Raw genomic sequence first — 14,459 nt, 5'->3', positions numbered from 1 at the left:
ATTTTTTCAAGTTATTATATTGAACATCCATGTTTAAGATTGCCCGCTAACGTAAGGCGTGTGTATTTTGTTTAATACTTTTTTCATGAGAATTTACACAAAGTCAAGTGTAAATTTCATGACAGTGTTTATGTGAAATAAATAAGATCCCGAGCTTATGGCACTCACAGGTTTTCTTTCCGGGTTGTAAACAAGCACAGTACGATTACAGCTTAAGCATGGAATAAGATTGTGGGGAAAAAACAGCAAACTTATATAAAAGTATACATAAATATTGTAAGAAAAATATATTAAACAGGATAATATGTACGGATATTTCGATTTATATATTTTCCTCCGGAGTGAACACCCCGCTATACCTGGTCGTAAAAGCAACAAAATCCCACCCATTCATAGTTGAGATCCATAGATGTAAGAAAGCCTTCTACTCTAGTAGTTTCTTCCCCAGAACCGCTAGACTTTGGAATTCTCTTCCGGGTTCCTTCTTGCCTAACTGTATTCACATGCATAACTTCAAGTATAACGTGAACCGACATCTTGCTGCCAAACTCCCCACATAATACCCCTGTAGCTGATGTCCTGATAGTAGCCCCCTGTATCAAAGTGGCAATGTGCCTTGTTTGAGGTGAAAATGTAATTATATATATATATATATATATATATATATATATTATAATGTAGTTGAATGCCATCAGCAAGATTCGAAACTGAAAACAAAACTGTAGCATTCAAAGCTGATGACGTTACTACCGTACCAACCTCACATTCATATGAACTGATTAAATATAAACTATTATGATTGTACAAAAAGTATGATTATTTTTTTTTCAATTTTTAGTCTTAAAAACTATTTTAATGTGGTAACAAACCATGAAAGAACGGTCCGTAAAATTCAATCCTTTGAGGCCCCTAGCGTTGCTCTGCGATATTTAGTTTCGGAAAAGATACAGTTTGAATATATGTGATATAATCAGACAGGCAGACATAGTGAGTTTTATTTATTAGATTATAAGGCATTCCAATAGAATTGTATTTTAATGAAATCATTTTTTATATAGTGAATTAGATAGGAGAATAAAACAGATAATCGTATGCCTGATCAGACTGGGTTCTAAGTAAATAAAATTGGGAGTATTTTTTGTTCTCTCGTGTGTTTTTTTGAAATGTCGTCTTCACGCGAAAGCGTCAAAAACTATTTGGTTTCTACTACTTCAATCTGTCTAATCTAATAAGTGATTTGGCTTTACGGGAATATTACTGCCTGTCTCAAAAATGTGTGTTTTGTTTGGATATTCTATTTGTTTATCTAAATATTTCTCGTAATGTACTGAATAATAAACCTATATTAATCTTTTCCATATTTGATTCGAAAAAGTTTTCTTTTTATAAGATTGTTATATTGTTTTCACTTGAAAAAAAACATACTTACAAGTTTGCAAATTTTAGTTTTTATTTTATTTTAAGACATTTCCTATGAGTAACAGAGCTAGGACGTACGTTTAGCAACAGTTATATATTCTGCTTCCTCTCCGTGACGTCACCTCACTTACTGCTCGTTCATTTTCTTACGAGGTCACATTTGGTGGGAGAATGAGAGATAAATTATCCTTTTCTAAAAGTTACAATAGTGAGTTTAAGTTCTATCAGTTTCTTTGTCTCCTTTCTTACTTATTCAACAACGTATTGGGTCTCTAATATTTAAATATTTACTGGACGTGTTTGAAATAAGACGGCAACACCTAAATCTTTCCCGTGTGTATAATACTTCTATATGTATTAGTCAAAAATAAAGTTAAAACACCTGTATAAAATCATATGCATTTAGTAATACAGTTCATTTTTTTTTATTTATGTTACTAGCTGTGTTGCCTCCTTACAGTTACGTCGCAATTTATTTTGTATAATCTACTTGAAATCTATTAAAAGAAACTAATCGGTAATATTAAAATGTTACATATATTGAACTCTACGTAAAAGGCGACTGATTTACATTATGAGTCTTTTGATAAGTTTCATATTAATCCATGTCATATTGGCCTAACCGCAGATCGAATTTTAATTACAGTCAGAATGCTAATTTTAATTGTATGACAAAGTTTCAAAGACGCAAGTAAAATAAAAAAAGACGATATAAAATATCGGCACTTGTTGAAATGCAGTAGAACAATAATTATTTAAACCAGTTTCTCCCGGGAAGCGATACGAAGAAGACACCGCCAAATAATGTAGAAATAATTAAATCTGAATGTGTTCGATATCTGTCCACCTGCGCCTAACATCAGTTCGGTAGAAAAGCATCATGATAAAATGCAATGAGAAACCTTAAATAACTCGGCAAACTATTACTGTGTGTCGATGTATTTGCGGTTTTACCGTTTAAGTCAATTGATTAGAGTGTTGACAACCCCAATATTTTACGGCTACACAGGAAACAACAATAACTAAACATCGGCGAGCAGTGAATATGAAAAAGCAGTAAAACCCCGGGCATGTATGTATAAAATGATAATTGTATCTTATGTTTTCATCTCTAATCTCTGCGAACACGGCATTAGCTACCTCATTTTGATTAAAATATAAAAACAAGACAGCGTTACTGGTATTGATACCTTAGACATAATATTAGAATCCCGTCGGAAAGTTATACCCTTAATTGTATAATAGTCGATGTGACATCTGTTTTTAAAGTAGCACATAAAGGGGATCATCCATTATTCAGAGCCCATATTTTGCACTTATTTTACGGATATAAAATGTTTCAATCATATTTTCTTTTCTTGTTTTGTATATGAGTTACAAAATATCTGATATTTCTTCCAACTATCTGGCCTTGATGGAAGAGGAAAAAACTTGCTGCTATCGTTTAAAATTGCCTGACAGGGAGATTTTATTCAAAAATAGTTCTTATATGTTATATCTCTCCTCTTTATTTGTCATATATGTTGTAAATTTCGCAGTTCACAAGAATAATTTGATACTGAAGATATTCATAATCGTGTCCTATTTCCAAGAAGAGGGGAGATTTAACATATGAGAAATATTTGCAATAAAGACTCCATTCTCTGTTTTCCAGATGATTTGAAACCGTAGTAACACGGCCAGAGTTTTTTGGTATATATATATATATATATATATATATATATATATATATATATGCATATTGTATTTTGTGCACAGAAAGTTGTTAGATGAGACAAGCCATTCGTACCGTCGGTTTCAAGCCCGATGATTAGGACCGTTTAAGGTATCTATATCAAGCTCTCTTCAGCCTATACTCTTTTCTCAGGGGAATATTTGGTGAAGAGAGCTGTATATAGATATATTAAACGGTTCTAATCGGGCTTGAAACCGACAGTATGAATGACTTTCTGTACACAAATTACAAAATATAAATACGCTCTTATATTTGGGAATTTCCTTTTAATTGAGCACGCTGCTGGATTTCTTTTTCAAAAAAAAAAGACTAATCATATATATATATATATATATGTATATATATATATATATATATATATATATATATATATATATATATATATATATATATATATATATAAGTTGCAACGTCACCGTTTATGTCAAACTCCAATATTTATAATGTCCATTCAACGCACACAATTCTTTTCGTCTTTCCGTCTCTGCTGTTAAAACGAGTTGATTAACAATTTGATCTTAATACTTCAGTTCTAAACTGGATATTTCTAAGTTCTAGTATATATATATATATATATATATATATATATATATATATATATATATATATATATATATATATATATATATATATATCCCCTTTATTTGTTTTTACATAAGCAGTAATCTTTTCTTGTAGCGCACGTTGATGACACGTGTTGCTACCACACCGTCAGCTTCTGAAACAGAGAAAGGATACTTAAATTTAACATGTGCATACGTTCTGTTTCCACAACTATACAAGTTGCAATTAACTTTATTCTTTCATGTTAAATACAAATCGGATTATTACTTTTTGAACGATTCTCCTTAATAGTTAAATATCGTAATCGGCATTTCTTGATCCTGGATAAGACCTAATACTATATCGGATTGTGAGGCCCCAACTTTTGGGCTTTGGGGAGTATGGAACCCCCCTTTAATTTCCATTGCTCCCAGGTCCACTCTGACCCAGAGTTATAGTAACTTTTATGGTCCCATCCATGGGTTAAATAGAAACCGACTTGAAAAAAAAATATTCTATTAAAAATATTTTTCCTCAAAATCATTGGGTTCGGCATTAAATAAGCTGAGATGTGTTGATATGCCATAAAAAACAACCAACCTGCATTTCTGTGTTTGCAGGTTTCATGCTATCTATCAAGCGAAAATAGCGGTAACAAACATGTCTACGAGGAGGTTCTGAACCTTACGTCCATACCTGTTTCCGTAATCTATACATAAATCGAACACATCCGAATAGCAATAATAACAATAGAATTGAATTGACACAGTTTACTAAATAATTCATTACTCATAAGAAACTATCTCGCATGGTAAACTACGCACTAAACTGCGCTTTCTTACCATTTGACATTTAGAAAAGAATATGACGCATGAGCATCTTCGGCCAGTTGTGTACAGTTTTCATTCCATTTAATATTTAAAATGGCCACGTGGCCTTTAGATACATAAGACGTTCTTTTTATTGATTAAAACGCAGCTACAATCTCGACACAGCTATATAATAGTCAATAATGGTTGAGCACACAGGATTTTTCTGGCATGAATAATAAAAGATTACACTAACACACGTCATTTTCAACTTCATATTATCAAAAAGAAAATCATTCGTAATCTTATATTAATCGATTCCATACTATGCTCCCAAAATACTGTTTATATTCTTCACATCTATGTTTTGGTCGGAATTCAAATTTTTACGAGTGGGAATTCTACTCCAGTAGTGCCCGTCATGTTACTTTATAGAGTTTACGTCGGACCCGACGTATCGCCCTTTTGTGCTAATAAAAACCTTATTTAAACGGTATACAGTATTTGTTTATTTACAATAATTTTCTTAGCACAAAAGGGTAAAAAAAAAATTAAATGATTTAAAAAATGGACCGTGCCCTGGGATTTACTCGATTGGACATAAACCCTAATTCATCTAATGTCGAGCGAGAGTTTAAGCACTGGATTGCTACGTTCAAATATTTTTCAGCGGTACTACCGCAGGAAAATCTCAATAAGTTCCCGGTCCTGATAAATTTTATTTCACCGGATATTTTCGAATATGTCAGCGATTGCGGAAATTATGAAGAAACCTGTCTTAAACTGGAGGAACTCATTATCAAACAAAAAAAAAAAAAAACAAAAAACAGATATACGCACGGCATCTACTCCCCACGAGGCGTCAGCAATCGGGAGACAGTCTGGACGATTATTTTCGGGCATTAGGAGTCCTTAGCAAGGACTGCAATTTTAGGGACGTCAGCGCAGCGATATACGCTTAGGAATCGATTCGAGATGCTTTTATTGCCGGAATTCAGTCACATACAATTTGCCAGCGTTTGTTGGAAAATAAAACGCTCGACCTGGACACTATGTTTGGCCAGGCCCGGGCGCTGGACAATGCAACGAGGAATATGGAATCGTATTCACCAGCACGATACCGGGAACCAATCGCTGCAGCCCTCGGGAAGGAAGAGACATCGGACTTGAATTTTTATCAAATTAACCTAAATACTGCTAAATCAGAAATTAAATGTTGAACTGTGGAAATTATAAACACCTAAAATCACGATGTCCAGCGAAATCGAGTGTTTGTCATCGATGTAAACGGATCGTGCATTTTGCAAAATGCTGCAAATCAAATAATACTACTCAATCAACTTCTGCCTCGGTCCATTTTCCAACCTTAGCCTCTATAAGTTCGAGTTCGGCAGTTCCATCGTCCCTACAGAGATCCACCGTAGAAATCCACATTTTTGGTCGGCCAATAAGAGCACTAATGGTCACTAGTAGCTCTGACAGCTTTATTCATACCAAAGTAGCTTAGGGTCTGGATTTAAAAATAACAGATTCAGACTTGAGTTTTTCGATGGCATAGTCTGACCTCTCAAGTGGTAGGTGCTTGTTTTCCTAACGTACGTTTTAACAAATGTATGTATCCCAACCAGAAACTGTCAGTTTTAAATAAACTTTGATTCTCGGACTGGATTTTCAAAGTAAACATGAAAGCCTTATTTTCAAGTACGGTGGGAGTTCAACTCCTATTGAGATTTGTGGACTTGCTTTGGCTTCGGTGGAACCGCCTGAACTTTTTGTTAAGATGAATAAGAACTGCAAACCGGTTGCCACCAAGTCTAGACATTATAGCTCAAGTGATAGCAAGTTCATTGACTCAGAAGTTAAGCGCCTTTTAAAGGAGGCGATCATCGAAACCACACCCCCCTGCAGGGCACAAGTAGTCGTGGTTAAATCCGATAATCAGAAAAAGAGAATGGTCATTGATTATTGTGAGACTATGAATAAGTACACTAGCATTGATGCCTACACCCTGCCCTGGCTGGATGACGTAGTGAATTAGGTTTCTCAGTATAATCTATTCAGCACAATCGACCTGAAAAATGCGTATCACCAGATCGCCATCAATGAGAATGAAAAACCCTTCACTGCTTTTGAAGCTAACTCCGATTTGTATCAGTTCACCCGAATACTCTTTGCGGTTACAAATGGAGTTGCTTGTTTTCAGCGAATTAGCGATGAAATTATTAGTTCTGAGGACTTACACGACACCTTTGGATACCTGGACACTATTTTCATATGTGGAAAGAATCAGGAGCAACACGATGAGAATCTGGCGAAAGTAAGAGAAAAACGGAAATTCCGTACAATAAGGAAAAGTGTGTGTTTTCTGTGAATGAACTGAGCTCTATTGGTTATACCATTGAGCCCAATGGTAAAATTAAACCCGACCACGAAAGGTTGAAGCTTTTAAAAGAACTCGCTTATCCAACTGACGGGAAATCACTCAAGCGAGCCCTGTTTTTTTTTTCTCGTATTATTCAAAGTGGATCCATAGTTAGTCTGATAAGATTCAACCTCTTATTAATTTATTTCCCCTTAACCAGGAAACTCGAAATGCATTTGACTGTCTAAAGCTAAATATTGAATCAGCTGTAATGAAAACTATCGACGATAATGCTCCCCTTGAGTTGGAAACTGATGCCTCTGATTGTGCTCTTTCTGGAGTCCTCAACCAAAATGGTAGACCAGTTGTTTTTTCCTCACGAACTCTACGCGGCTCTGAACTAAACCATCCAACCGCTGAAAAGGAAGCGGCTGCCATTATAGAAGCAGTTAGATATTGGCGTCATTACCTCTTGGGGAAGCACTTCAAACGTATTACTGATCAGAAATCAGTAAAATTTGTTTACGACCAAAATCACCATAGTCGAATAAAAAACGATAAAGTGCTTCAATTTCGACATTATCCATCGCCCCGGTGAGAATAATCCTGTAGCTGACGCATTGACACGTGCTTCCTGCGCTACTGTGAATAGTAGCAACAACCTCCTCAATTTGCATCGATCCTTGTGCCATCCTGGGATTACAAGGATGATTGTCTTCATAAGGAGTAGACACCTCCTTTACTCTCTTGAGTATATTCGGCAGATGACAAAGGACTGTATCGTTTGCAACAAGTGCAAACCTAGATGTTTCCGGCCTGTTGATGGGCATTTTATGAAATTAATTCAATCTTTCGAGAGGTCGAAACTCGATTTTAAAGGACCTCTACCTTTATCTACCCCAAATAAGTATATTTTGATATTAGTTGATGAATACAGCCGCTTCCAATGTGTATACCCTTGCAAAGACAAAAGTACCCAGAGTGTACTGCAATCTTGCTCCCGCCTGTTTTCTATATATGGCATGTCCAGCCAAGTTCATTCAGATAACCGGAGTTGTTTCAAGAGTGATGAGTACAAGGATTATATGCACGGCAAAGGGATCTCCACCAGCTACAGCACTACAGGGGAATGGTCAAGTGAAGCGAATGAATATGCTGTGTGGAAAACTATATCTTGAGCATTGGAAAACAAAGGTTTGCCTACTGAACACTGCGAAGAGGTTGTAACAGACTCATTCCATTCCATAAGGTCTTTAATGTCCACAGACACAAATGAGACACCTCAGGAGCGCCTGTGTAAACACCCAAGAAGGTACCGTCTAGGATGACCGAATCTGGCTTTGATTTAATGCGGAGACACAACCGGTTAAGTAAATATGAACCTCTGGTTAATAAGGTTGAACTTCTAGATGCTAATCCCCAATCTGCTTTTGTTCTATCTAAAGAGTGTTGGCAGATGACTGTATCTACACGTTACTTGGCCCCGTTGAAAAGTTCCGATTACTCGATCACCCACATGAATCTACACGTGACTTGTCCCCGTTGAAAGACTTCCAATTCACCAAGCACCCATATAACTCGGAACACTGGAATGATATACCAGCAGATCAGCAAGAGGAAAATTCACCCCCGCCAGTAAAACCACCTGTTCTGCGACAGACAGAACGTAGTAGAAGACGCGCAGATAAGTTGAATTTGTGATTCAAGAGTTTAGTGAATCTTGATTAAATTTATGTTGGGCATCAGAACTATTAAATTGCACTCCTTGTGCTGGCTGAATTAGTGAGTTTTTACATAGCGAACCTGAACTATTAAACTATATTCCTTGCATTAGTTGTGATCAACCGACCTTCATACACTAATACTTGAACGAACTTTCCACCCACGGCATGAACTTTCTAATTTTATGGAGTGGAGAATGTTGTATAGTGTTTAGTATGGACAAGAAACTTCCTATTAAAACTCTTCCTGACGAAGCGCTAGCTCTGTATACTACTCCAGTAGTGTGCGTCATGTTACTTTATAGTGTTGACGTTGGACCCGACATATCGTTCTTTTGTGGTAATAAAAACCTTATTTGAAGGGTGTACAGTATTTTTGTTACTTACAAAATTTCTCTTAGTGGAAATTAATATTTCAATAACATTGAAAAACCTCATGTTGCTCCTGTTTCCGTCGGCCTCTCTTTAGGACACCGGGTGATGTTAGGGAGTCACCATATCAAAAGGTTCCTTATGGTATTTGAAATATGTATGAAAGAGAGTTTGGTGGAGGAGGATAAGGATGTAAAGAAACAAAAATAATATCTGCAGGCAAGATAAACCGATGGCAATAGAGAAAAATCGAGAAGACAATGGTTGGGTCTAAAAATAAGTTTAATCAAAACAATTTGCACTTTTGTTCTGGAAAACGCCGAGCCCTAACGCATATAAAAACAAAAGTAAAAACAGAGAAATTAAAATCTATTAAGTGAAATGAAAACCAATTCATCAATATCGTTGTTACGTGGAGGACTGTTGACTTTAAAAATTAAAACATACTAAAGCAGTCAAAAATAGGAACCGCGGGAACTTATACGCTCAAAACTTGTACTTAACGTTTACGTTACATTAACCCAAGTTTCACACTTAAAGATATAGCATGAAAAAGAGTTTTAAACATAATATATCCCTCACTCTTCGCCAATCCTACAACCATTTTCCTATAGGCTCAATATCGTATCCCTGTGCCGGTGTTGAAACTAATTTATACCTATGCACTTGATAGAAGTCAAGGAACTTGTGTCCATTGGACGTATATAACCGTAATTCACCTGACAAAAAGCACAATCTCATCGCTATAGGGTTGATGTAATAAAATGTTAAAAGGTTTGAACTATCAAAGTTTCTGTCTTTAAACAGCTTGGAATGCCTCTTGTTGTCTATTACCCTTTCTTCATAAAGCTGCGTAATTAAAATGTAATGAAAACAAATTACTCCCTGAATCAATACTGATATTCCACAGCAAGACAATTATAGCAGACCTTTACGCTGAATGTAGTAAAATTGTTGTTTGAGGTAAAATAATTTCATTCCCCCTTCTAATTACTAACAAGTTCCATTTTATTATTATTTTATCAGAATTCATTATTGAGATTGGTATTCTTTTTTATCAATTTATTTATTGCCGACTATTTTCATCATTTTTCCTAGATGTTGCTTCACGACGTTCCGACCAACTATCTCTCTGGCCTTCATCAGATGTTAACTGAGACAGGATAGGAACTCCGAATCTCTTCACTGAATTTTCAGCAATTACTGCCATCCGTAGTTGTTGTCTGACCACGTTTTAGCCAAGTAAGCCTCTGGCCGGCTTTGGGTAGGATTGAAACCGAAGGGCCTGTGGGGCAGTTTATAGAAACGTTAAATCTCTACGGTTTCAGGTGGGAATTGTCTGAAGATAGCGGTTTCAATCCTACCAAAAGCAGGCCAGAAGCTTACTTGCCCAACAACTACTATGGATGGCATAATTGCTGAGAATGCAGTTAGCAGAGTCAGAGTTCCTATCCCGTCGCGGTTACCACCTGGCGAAGGCCAGTGGAATAGTTGGCCGAAACGTCGTGAAACAATATCTAAGAAAGATGAGGGTAATAGTCCGTAATAAATAAATTATTGAAGTTCAAAAGGTTTCAAATTAAATTCGAATTTCCAAAGATAACATAATTTATCCATTTAGCGCCTATGGCTTAAGTAATCTTGTCTTCGTAGGTACAAGCACACTAATTTCCGACATGTTTTAAAACATGGATCCTTACCTCGAAACAACCATGACGTAGAACTGTGCACATGAAATGTTAATAAATGTTAAATCTATGTAACGTTGGGATATGCCCTCCATTAAATGTTAAGTAACAAGAGCATCGAAAAATACGTGTGGAGATTTGAAATTGAGATAAGTTGACCATATATCGATAGAAAGGGAAATTAGATTATATAGAGAAGCACCGTCGATAATAAGTTGACTCATTGAAGCAGAGCATCTGCTTCTTTTTAAAAGCAAGTTCCATCACAGACTTATCAAATTTAGCATCTTTAGAAGCAAAGGTAGAAACTTCCAAAAGTTCTAGAAACGTCCTTCTTGGGCGGTTTCTCTCTCAAAAAAACTGTTGTTAGAAATTTTTTTTTTTTTAAAGATAAAAAAAAAGGAATAAAGAAAAAACTTAAGCAAGCCTAATAGTTCATCAAAATAGATACTACCCGTCTCTCTTATTTCTCCTTCTGACTGTCCGTCTGTCTCAATACAGATAAATATATATATATATATATATATATATATATATATATATTTTATAAAGCTCCCCTCTTCGGTAGAGCACTCTCGTAAATTATCTTACTCGCTACTTAATTTTGCTGAAATAATGCGAAGCTCGCGCTTTGTTTACAAACAAACGTTTGAGCCCTCTACGAGTAGCGGACGGATGTTTATTTAAATAGACGTTCGGATAGTTTAATTTCGGCCACCGATTCCGTAGTCAGGGGGTAGGACTGCCGACTGTCATCACGACGGTTCTAGGTCCGATCCTTGGCTTGGGAGAGGTGTTAGTCTAGCGGCACTGATGAGTTGTGAAACAACGAAACAGGTCTGTATTTCGATGACTAAAATATATTATATATATATATATATATATATATATATATATATAGCTGTGTATGTATATAGAGAGACAGAGCGTGAGAGAGATTTATATATATATATATATATTTATTTATATATATATATATATATATATATATATAGCTGTGTATATATATATATATATATATATATAGATAGATAGAGAGAGTGAGAGAGATTTATATATATATATAGAGAGAGAGATAGAGAGAGAGAAAGAACGATATAAGTACACAATTAAAATAGTCATAGGTATATCTATAAAAGTAAAATTGTATATCCCCGTGTGTTTGTCTGTGTGTCTACATGCCCCTACAAAACTACTTTGTCAATTCTTAGTCTACAGACTCAAGATTTGACATTAGGAATTTTGACATTTGAGAAAATCTTTTTAATTAGTTTCGTCCAGGAATTTGGCTGGTAAGGGGTCGAAATTTAACAAGTTTACTTTGCAACCTCTAACAAACTCATCTGCCAAGTTTGGGTCTAAACACTTGAAATTTTAGATATAGGTAAATCTGTCATGGATCAAGATTTCTTAACTTATTCTAGCTCAAAACAATAAATCTTAAGGAGGTCAAAATTTGGATCAAATTAAAAAAATATATCTCAAGCAATTTTTCATCTAAACATTTAAAATTGTACACAAAATGTGTTCAGACTCAAGGCTAGCTTTTGAATAGGTTTTTGGCCGAAACATTACTGCCAATGTGTCAAAGTTCAAACGATTTATACCCGGTCGATCTCTAGCCAACCATACAGCGAATTTTCCGTCTAAGTTGAAGAAATTTGGTCAAAGTTGAGAAATTTGCACTTTGCGGTCTTTACCAAATTCTTCCGCCAATTTTGCGCCTAAGCACATGGAATTTGAGATGTAGATAAACTGAACATGAGTAAAACATTTTAATATATATATATATATATATATATATATATATATATATATATATATATCAGAGAAAACAGTTAATAAAACATGTTAAAAACACTTGGAAAAAGAGTTAAAACATATTTAATTTGAAATGGAAACACTTAAGTGATATTCCTTAATCCGCGGAGTTTCGAAGAAATACTTTCCTTCTCATCATAGGATAAGAATTAGCAAAATGCGGGATCGGATTTTGCATACAAATGTATTTAATTAAGCTGCACGTACGTCAAAGTATTTGATAACAAAATGTGAAGCAGAGGAAATACGGTGGAGAAAAATGTTATTTAACGTGAATGGATAGTCTGGTGAAAGGTAAATTAGCTAAATGACGGTAAAATCCAAATATATAAATCCAAGAAGTTAATTAAATTTCCATTCGCACAAGTAAAATCCAAAGAAATCACGAAATTGGAAGATGGTCCAAAATAATCCAAAAGGCCGAAATCCGTGAAATAATTCACAAATATGTACAAGGAAAAGGGTGAATCTCAAATAATATTAATAAAAGAAAAATAAGACATGCGTTTGACACGGCTGAAGTGTAATTAAGAAAAATCAGTGAAGAAGAAGAGAAAAAAGTCAGTGAGAATTAAGAAAAAAAAATATTAAAAGGTGATAGAATAAAATATAATATAGAAAACAAATGTCAAAATGACCCAGACAAAATGATGATAAAAGGCGCGAAAAATGTCGGAAAAAAGAGGGCAGCTGAAATGTACAGGTTATTACTTAAGAAAATTTCAGCAAGAGGCATTAAAAGGCAATAATTGAAAAAAAATTAATAAATAAATAAAAAATAAAAATAAAATATAAAATAAAAAATAAAAATAAAGTATAAGGGGGGGGAATGGCAGGTATCTACAAATTCCGGGTAAAGCAAGTAAGCGTGTAAATAAATGCATATAGTAAAATATAAGTAAATATACATATAGGATATGACTGTTTAGGTAGATTGATGTATTAGATAGATAGGAATATTTAAAGACTAAAATGGAAATTGCAGATAAAAAAAACCGACCGAGCAAAGAAGAAATAAAGTATTAAAATAAAGGATTATTAAGTTAAAGTATTAAGAAATTAAGTAGAAATAAACGATAATTTTAAAGAAAAATTATATATATATATCCGAAAGATAAAAGTAATAACTATGTAATTTACAAAATTACCATAATTAAATTTGGACTTATGTTTACAGAAAAAGGTCAGTTCGTTTTTATAATTTATTATATTGTTACTTTTAGGGGGAAGTAATCATAGTTGTAGCTTCTGTTGTGCAGAGGAAACATGACCTAGAGCCTGGAGTATAAGACTTAACTTTTTTCATGATAGTCCATTTGATTGAGAAGGGGGTGTTATTAGAGTGAAATTTTTAATTAAAGTGATCAGAAAAGTTCCTTGGTTATTATTAGAGTTATGGTTGTTAAAAGAAGAAAGGTGGTTTGATATTTTTTCTTAATATTGAAGTAGCGCCGATATATGTATGCACTTTATTAAAAGTTCAAGTCTCTATTAATATTAATTTGCTGATTTGTATTAGTGTAATAGTTTGAGTTTTGTTCATAGTGATCAACAAATGCTGGGGCAATGATTGTACGAGGACTATATCGGAGGGGATAATGAGTGGTGTTAGGGTTAGGATGGTTGTTAGGAAAAAGATTATTATTTTCATTATAATTATTATTATTATTATTATTATTATTATTATTATTATTATTAGCAGTAGTAGTAGTAGTAATAGTAGTAGTAGTAGTGGTATTATTATTATTATTATTATTATTATTATTATTATTATTATTATTGCTACTTGTATGATTGTAGATGGAGGGGTTGCTCGAGTGGTATATTGGATTAGTAACTATATCAGATGGTGGATGGGAAGAAGGATATCTTGAAGACGAAATATTAGTGGCTGTTATGGGAGGATTGTGTGGGAGTAAAATACTGACTTTCGCGTTATTGGAATATATATATATATATATATATATATATATATATATATATATATAT

Source organism: Euprymna scolopes, chromosome 20, assembly GCF_053919585.1.
Source record: "Euprymna scolopes isolate OS-2025 chromosome 20, ASM5391958v1, whole genome shotgun sequence".
NCBI classification, from domain to species: domain Eukaryota; kingdom Metazoa; phylum Mollusca; class Cephalopoda; order Sepiida; family Sepiolidae; genus Euprymna; species Euprymna scolopes.
Note: the sequence above shows the minus strand (reverse complement) of the source record.